General features: G+C 40.8%; 1 non-coding gene across 1 annotated transcript; it reads left to right on the forward strand.

Moving 5' to 3' along the window:
- Window positions 1–1,404: 1,404 nt before the first annotated feature.
- Window positions 1,405–1,523, forward strand: LOC134397055 (5S ribosomal RNA). Its single transcript, XR_010025336.1, has one exon. It is a non-coding gene; the product is annotated as a 5S ribosomal RNA (ribosomal RNA).
- Window positions 1,524–7,722: the final 6,199 nt, after the last annotated feature.

Here is a 7,722-nt window from a genome sequence, read left to right on the forward strand (position 1 = left end):
TTGAGCATATTGACTAGCTGTATTTCTTATATGCTCAATTAAGGAAACCTGAAATCAGTTATTGAACTATATATGACTTCAAAATAACAATAGTTCAAAAAGAAGTGTGAGCTCTCTCTCTCTCCCTCCCTCCCCCTCTTCCTTGTCTTCTAGTCATGATATTTTTGCTATCTTTATACACAACCATGAAAGCTAGAAAAAAAAGCACACACACACACACACACATACACACACATCAAAGCATTATAGGTTGATTAAATGTGCCTCGTGGGCTGCTTCCACTCCTGGGGTACAGAGCTGAGTTGCAGGCACCTGGCTAGGACTGGCTTTCAAAGGGATCAAAGCCATGTCACATAACTCCGGCATACTTCATACCAGGGTGACTATATGAAAAAGAGGACAAGGCTCCTGTATCTTTAACAGTTGCACAGAAAATGGAATTCCACCAGGTGTCATTGGTATGCATGCAGCACCTGGTGGAATTCCCTCTTCATCACAACAGTTAAAGCTGCAGGAGCCCTGCCCTACTTTTCTATGCAGCTGTTAAAGATACAGGAACCCTGTCCTCCTTTTCATATGGTCACTCTAGAATACAGACCTGTACCACTCATTGCCCTGTTGTAAAAATAACCTACTGTTTTCCTAATGCTTTATCCCTACTCCCCTATTTCATTAGTCAGCCAGCAGAATATCAGTCCTTTTTTATAAAGTGCATGCAGAACAACCACCATGAAGAAGTAGAAATGTGGGTCACAAGAAGCATAAGAGGACAGAAGACTTTCAGGAGTCAAAGACTAAAGAACATTTCTTTGGTTTTCTTTTATCTTCATTTACACTCCTAGAGGCAATTCCCATTGAGATCCTTGACCTTTCCCCTTCTGAAATGTTTTCAAGTAAACGTGCTCAGTGTGATGTGCAAACTTTGCTCCCAGTGGTGTGACTAAGTAGATCATGATCACCTTAATGTTTATATCTGGCTTTTAGCGCGTGTGCGCGCACACACACACACACACACACACACACACATATATATATATTCAAAAATATGTTGGCATTGCAACACTGTTAGCAGCCTCGCAGTAAAAATTAATGATGCATTGTCATGCATGACTAGACCAAACAGTCAGTATTGATTCTTGTTTGCAGGTTGTCAGGTATTTTTATGAAGAAGTTTTAATAGTTGCACATTGCTTATGGTGTTTTAAAGCACTTACCAATTAACGGGCCACTGGTAAGCATTCTGGTTTGAAATATATTAGTCTGGGGCCATGCTTAAGGAGGTTTGCCTTGTATGCAACAAAAATACAGGAAACTCATGATAAAACAGACTGATGATTTGTTTTTAAGGAATATTTTAAGGCAATCCCAATTTTGTTGTATTATCCAGAACATAACAATGGAATGGCCTACGGCCATACTACCTTGAACACGCCCGATCTCGTCTGATCTCGGAAGCTAAGCAGGGTCAGGCCTGGTTAGTACCTGGATGGGAGACCGCCTGGGAATACCGGGTGCTGTAGGCTAAAAAACAAACAAAAAAACAATGGAATGACCCTTTAGTCTAGCTCTTTGGGGGAATTGTGGGAGTACAATCCTGTCTCTGCAGAGATTTGGGCATTGTACAATTTTAAAAATGCTTTCGAGCCTGGGATGCAAGGTTTGGGTTTTATATTGAGGCTTGGAGCCAGCTGCTAGGAGAGATCACTTTTCCCTGCCAGGACCTGATGCAATCCATTCAAGCCAACATTAAGGTTCCCATCACAGAACACCCCCCCCCCCCCAACAAAGGAAAACACACTTAGGGAAAATAATCCAGACTTTAGGTGTAATAGGAAAAGATGGAAAAAGATGGGGAAGTGGCGGCGTGTCAGCAGGACAGGCATGACGTCATGCGAGAACTGTGCTGCAAATCTGCACACCAGGCATGGCGAGAGTGCACTAAATCGCTGGTGTGATGGAGCTCTTAGACAATGTTTTTAGGATGTTTTTAACAATGTATATTATGTTTTAATTCAGTTTTATGTATTTTATCGTTTATTGTTGTTCCCTGCCTCGATCAGAATGGAGAGGTGGGTAAGAAATAAAATTATTATTATTATTATTATTATTAAAACGCCTTGTTGTAGGTGAGGAGAACATGCAGGTAGATTCTGAATTGATTTGGGAAGTCATATTTGATTTTCCGGCGCATTCAAAATCCAACAGAAAATGGGGAGCAAGGGATGCAGGAAGAGAATGGGCTAAACTGTACTTCGTTTTCATAATAAGGAAGAGAATTCAGCATTGGATTTCTAAGAGTGAAAACAGAATTCCCTAAATGAAGAGACTTTAAATACCCATTGTGTTTTGTGTGATACGGCAGTGTAAGAAGACAAAATTGGAAAGTTTGGTGAAATAAACATAGTCATGGACTTTCTGCCCAGGTCACTCAAATGTCATTTCAAGGAGAATACTGTGCTAGTGGAGAAGAGTATAAAAAAGTCCATGAAAAATTCTGCCAGGATTTTACCTATACTCCTTTTTGTATATCCTATCTTACTGTACACATCTGAACATATTTCTCCCTAGTTTCTTGGATTCACTTATTAAAATCTTATCTGCACTTGGTTATCAAATGCATTAAAGTTAGTAGCTTAGTCAGTTGTCTAGTTATATATACAGCTGTAAGTGAATTAAGAACCATGTATGACAATCTTGGGAATGTGTAAACATAGCATGCCTTTCTTTTTTGGTTCTTCTTTTCTTACATCTAAAATACTTTTACTAACTCAGCTATTTCATATTGAAAGAATTGTATGCCTTTAAATAACTGCTACAAACATGTTGGGACACCATCTTTGACTTTTTGGCCAAGTCTAATTATTGGCTTTTTCCTAAAGACAAGCACCAGTTATTATTTTCAGTTAGGGCTTGCTTATATGCCCTGTTCAGCCCGTGGTGACTGTGAGTTGGTGCTGTGTTGTTTATATGATGCAGCCACCAACTTGCAGCCACCATGGGCTTTTCCTCTGAAACTCAGCTTTTTAAAAGCCCCATGACTTTTTCCTTTACTCTGAGGTTACCACCTTCTTTGCTCCATCTGTCGGTGGTGACCTCACGCTGCAGCTGTGATGCTGTGGGGTTTTGACGGACGAGCATCATCGTCAAGACACCCCCTAGAGACTTGTCAAGCTAAGAGAAATACTAATGTTGGCTACCAAATACCAATACCGTCATGTGAGTTGAAGTTAATGGTAGTTACTTGCTGGATATTAAGAGTACACTTCAAGAAGAAGGACCCGGCTCAGGTGTAATAGGAAACTCAGGTGTAACAGGATATAATACTCTCAAGCCAAGCTGTGCTGGAGCCTACATAATTCTTATGCACCTGCATGAAGGATTTCCCCAAAGCCAAGCAGAGTATAAATCACCATACAGTGAATAGTAAAATCCTCAACTATGTAGAATTGTGATGACTATCAAAGTACTGTGCTTGATTTATCTGTGAGGCACCACCACAACTAGGTCATCAGCTGGCATTTTTGGCTCAACATTCAACGTGTATAGGTTTGCTGTACAAAGAGCAGTTATCTGTGTCTTTTGTAGCTGTGCATTTTGTCTTGTGATACTCCACTGTGGCTGGAAATTCATTCATTGCAGTGCATATAGGCTTTATATGCTGTTTTCTCAGTACTGAGTTATTGCACAAGGGAATTATTGTCAATTGAAGTGCATAAGGAAAAGGGAAAACACACACATGTATATTGTTGAATGGTGGGTCATGACATCTTGATGTGAAAACCAGTGTTATTGCTTTGCATGCAGTGGATATGAAGAGATAACAAATATATTAAATTCAGAGCATAGATTCTTAAACATACACAGAACATACTTAAATGCTGAATGTTGCTCTTTCTTTCTTTCTTTCTTTCTTTCTTTCTTTCTTTCTTTCTTTCTTTCTTTCTTGGAAGTTTGTTGAGTGACTGATTTCACTTTGAAAGTGGACATGAATGCTGTCAGACTTCTGGATCCCTCCCAGATGGTTATTAGTTTGGATAAAGAAGTCAAACCACACTTGATTATCACCTAGAGGTCAGTAGCATACAATGGGATAACTAATATTTAGTTTCTTTGTTATTGTTGAGGAACAATTAGAGGTTGCTCTCTATACCTTTTGGAAGGATGTCAGTTTAATAGTTAAGAACATGAGGTATGAGCCAGATATGCTGAGGTTTAATTCATCTCAATTGAGCCACAAATGGAATACTTGTGTTAGTTAAGCCATTGACTCTTGGGTTTGACCACCCCCATCTCTCACGTGGGGATAATAATAATGTTTTTTTTTTCATTATAAGAAGTAGAAACTCTATGTTCAATAGCAGTGTGTTCTGAATATGCTGAAGACAAACAGAAAGGCAAGGTTGTTGCTATGATGACTTGCTTGTCGGCTTCCCAGAATGATGCTAGCTACTGTTAGAACGAGTATGCTGGACTAGAAATGACCCGGTGAGCAAAACGGAGTAGGGGGAAGACTGGCCTTTCCCCATTTCCTCCCCCTGGCCCTTCACACCTCTGTGCTGCACTAGATGGAGCCTTGGTTTGATCCAGCAGGGCTGGTCTTGTTCCCTCTTGAAGGCTGTGAGAGAGCTGCAGCCATTCAGATTTGATACTCAAAGAGAGCATGGATTTGTACTAGTGTAGTTTAACCATAAGGAATGACTTAGGCCTTAGTAAGACCAGGCTTTATCCTGGGGTGAACCCCAGGATCGTCCCTGTGTGTCCAGATGATACACAAGGGATCCCGGGATCAGGGAGGGATCATCCCTCCTTTGCCCTGGGATATAGCCCTCCCCTTTGAGCCTGCTTTTTCCATGGTCTCGGGCTGAACCTGAGACCGTGGACTGTGTGGCCCGTTTCAGCGTGTTTACCTGGCTCCGGAGTGCTGCACCCATTGGGGGTAGGATGGGGGGAGTGGGGAAAGTAGTTAATTTAAAAAAAAAACACCTTACCTTTGCTCATGACCATTTGTGCGCTTTGTCTCCTTTAAAAAATTTAAAAATTGGCTGGCGCGATGCCTCTCTTCCTGAGGTCTTTGCGCCTTATGTGTAAACGGAGGAGGGATCTCGTGTTAATCGCAATGCGAGATCTCTCCTCCTCCATCCTGGACTTTCAGGTAGGTCTAGCTAAGGCCTTATTCTTCTGATGGCAGGGTTGGTGATGGATTCCATGGTGCAAATGAAGGGCCATAAATATCAGGAAGTGTCATGCACCACATACCAGTAATCTTCGGGCTTTGTTCATGAAGATCAGCAACAGATAGATTATAATACAATTTTTCTAAGCTCCACTTGCATCAAGGTACTTCTGTGATTGTACCTTGATAGTGCATTTTGTCTCACTTATGAAGCTTGCATTTTCAGAGGACCAATATATGCTTTATTTCCATTAAAAAAAGGAGAGTCCTAAGTCCAGAAAATGGGTATGCAACATTTAATTAGTGCTTTCTAACCCTGGTCTAATTGTGCCCTAAAATATAATTTAGCTCACATTGGCAGTAACTACTGATAGATGACATACGTGGCTGCTTCCTTTATGCCCAACACGCTATACCGATAACCCCATTTCTGTTTTCCTTTCCACTGCTTTGAAGGCAAGTAGAAATGAGGGAAGAAGGGGCAGTATTTTAAGTTCAAATATAGGACAGGTGCTGGTATCGCTCTGAAAATAAAGGCTTCCATCCAACTTTGTGTTATTCAGTAATAGGTTGAGCATTTCATAAAATGGCTTATTTCGCTTGCTCCACAATTTAAATCGGGCCAAAACCACTGTCATTCTAAAAATAAAAATTACAAGCGGGTGAAAATTGCTGGAATGAAGAAACGTACAATATATAAAAATTGAATTTTGTGAGAAGTAGATAGGTACAACTTCTTATGTAGTTTAAATGATTACTTTTACGCTTTCCCCAGGGCTCTTCTTGGGGGTGTTAGTAGTTCTGTAGTATTAATATCCTTTATATTGTAGAGGCAAATAAGTTACAGGCTTATAATCATGTATTCTGGAGATAGTTTGAGCCAATGTCCTCTGATGAAAAAGAGAGAGCAATTGGGGGACAATAATAGCTTCCCTGCAAACAGAGGTTCACCTGTGCACTAATTCATACTTACCACTCTATTGTTCTAGTTGCTTTTCTTGCTCCTGCATCAGGTTCAGGGTAGTCATTTAATGCTTTAAAGTGTAATTGTATTTCAAGGCCAGCAGGTCACTTTTTCAGAGTACACGATTGCCTACTATCACCTTGTTTGGAAAGACTTATATAAGGGTGGCAGATGTTCTGAATTCTGATTGCTGCAATTAAAAAAAAAACACTGGAGGGTGAACATTTTATTGTTTCTCATATTGTTTGCACTTGCTTTTCAGCTTGTTGGTATATCATCTGTGTTAATAATATATGTACCTGGTACATATTATTGTTGTTTTGCATAATTAAGCTCTTATTGGCCTGATCGAGATTTGTTTCATGATGTGCGAACGTGGATGCTATGAGTTAATTGTGGGTTAAACAACCCACAGTTAACCTACGATTAGTTGTTACGTTAACTGCGGGTTGTTTGTCTTAAAAATTACATTCTACTTTTAACAAAATAGTTGTGTGAAATATCTCTGCCATGGAGGAGGGAAAGGTCTCCATTCTGGGCTGGAAGCACAACAATAAATTATAAGTTAGTTCTTGGAGAAGGGTGGTGACTGTACCCTGGGTCTTGTAGGCCTGATGCATGTACATATAGATTGGTCTCTTATGAATTGCAAAAAAGAGAAATGCATCACACACACACAAAAAGTATTAAAAAGGACACAGAGTTACATACAATTTGCACATGCTAATTCATATGTATAGATGCGAAATTAGACATAATTATTATAATTTAAATAGAAATACAATACATCTCCCCTTAAGTGTGGAAGACCATGACCAGGTAACCTGAGTGCCTGCCTCTGCTATTCAGGTGCTAACTGTTGATGGACAACAGTTCTTATGGCTCTTTATCTTTAAACCAGACTTGAACAGGAGAGCCCTTCAAATAGAAGATGCCTTCAAAAAAGGACTCTCCTTCGTAAAAGAGGACACATGGTGCCGTGCTTCTCAGAATGCTCTTGCTTTCGATGGGAGGCAAATGACGAGGCTTGCTAAGTAATCCACAAAGCTTTTATTAAGCAATAAACATCTCTTCTACCTGAATAGAGTCTAACCTCTTGGAAACGTCCCCCTAGGCAAAACTATGCAAACTAAGCAAGACAATTGTCTGTTCCAGAAGAATAAGAAGCTACTTCTCAAACGCCCTGTAACTTCAGAGCACCTGGTGCTGTGGCAGGTTCTGGTGTAATCTCTCTGACTTTCTCACGCCTTCCTTTTGCGCCGTGCGTTTCAGCTTCCAGTGGACCCTAGCATCACCTAGCTTGTCAGGACGCTCACCCGCAGAAGAAACCTCACTTCCCACTGAGTGTGTAGGATTTGGCCTTGAGGAGATAAGCTCTGGAGAGGGCTGACTCCCACCTGAGGAATCGCCTGTCAGAGCTTCCTCCCGCACTGGTACAGGCTGGCTGGTGTCTGAATCTGATTCTGATTGATTACCTGAGAAATCTTCTCCCAAAACAGGGGCAGTAGGGTTAGACATGACACATGGCCATCCTGACAAGCAGCCATCAATGGTTGTGCAGAAGTCATATAGTCCCTTTTGTGAG

The sequence above is a fragment of the Elgaria multicarinata genome, chromosome 3, assembly GCF_023053635.1.
Source record: "Elgaria multicarinata webbii isolate HBS135686 ecotype San Diego chromosome 3, rElgMul1.1.pri, whole genome shotgun sequence".
NCBI classification, from domain to species: domain Eukaryota; kingdom Metazoa; phylum Chordata; class Lepidosauria; order Squamata; family Anguidae; genus Elgaria; species Elgaria multicarinata.